At 55.3% G+C, this 485-nt stretch overlaps 1 long non-coding RNA gene across 1 annotated transcript in view; it reads left to right on the top strand.

Annotated features, from left to right (window-relative positions):
• The window catches only part of LOC107575467 (uncharacterized), a 4,915-nt gene extending 4,430 nt beyond the window's left edge, over positions 1-485 (top strand). The window contains exons 3-4 of the long non-coding RNA XR_001607878.1: positions 255-372; positions 458-485. This is a non-coding gene — a long non-coding RNA (uncharacterized lncRNA). The remainder of the gene's footprint in view (positions 1-254; positions 373-457) is intronic.

Genomic DNA, 485 nt, shown 5'->3' with positions numbered 1-485 from the left:
TGTGTGTGTGTGCTGCGCTCTGATTGGCTGAGCTCCGCGCTGCTGTGGAGTCATTGGAGGTCAACTCGGTTTCGCCCACGCTGGCACGGAACAGGAAGGCCATATATGGTCATGCGCTCCCATTGGTGGAGCAGACTGTGATGATGTCACGCGTGAGGCGTGTCCTCTGGCCTGGTCTGAACTCCATAACCTGTTTATAAAAGTGATTAGGGAGTGTGCTGTCATGTTTAAATGAGCTTGTTTGTTTGTCTCAGCGTCAGGCGGCGTTTGAGCTGTTCGAAGACCCCATGTCTCTGTTCTCGGGGTTTTATCCGGTCCAGGAGGAGCAGGCGGCTCAGGAGGTCCCCTCCGGTCTGGACTGTGTCTCTCAGGGTAAGTAGAACCAGCAGAACCCCGACACGCACTACTGACCGTCAGTCACACAGCTGTATGTGTGTGTAATCTCTGTGGTCTGCAGATGCCGGCGTGTGCTCGGTTCCTCTGCT

This window comes from Sinocyclocheilus grahami, unplaced genomic scaffold, assembly GCF_001515645.1.
Source record: "Sinocyclocheilus grahami isolate Dianchi unplaced genomic scaffold, SAMN03320097.WGS_v1.1 scaffold2664.1, whole genome shotgun sequence".
Lineage (NCBI taxonomy): Eukaryota > Metazoa > Chordata > Actinopteri > Cypriniformes > Cyprinidae > Sinocyclocheilus > Sinocyclocheilus grahami.
The sequence above is the reverse complement of the archived record's forward strand: the minus strand, read 5'-3'. Positions and strand labels throughout refer to the sequence as shown.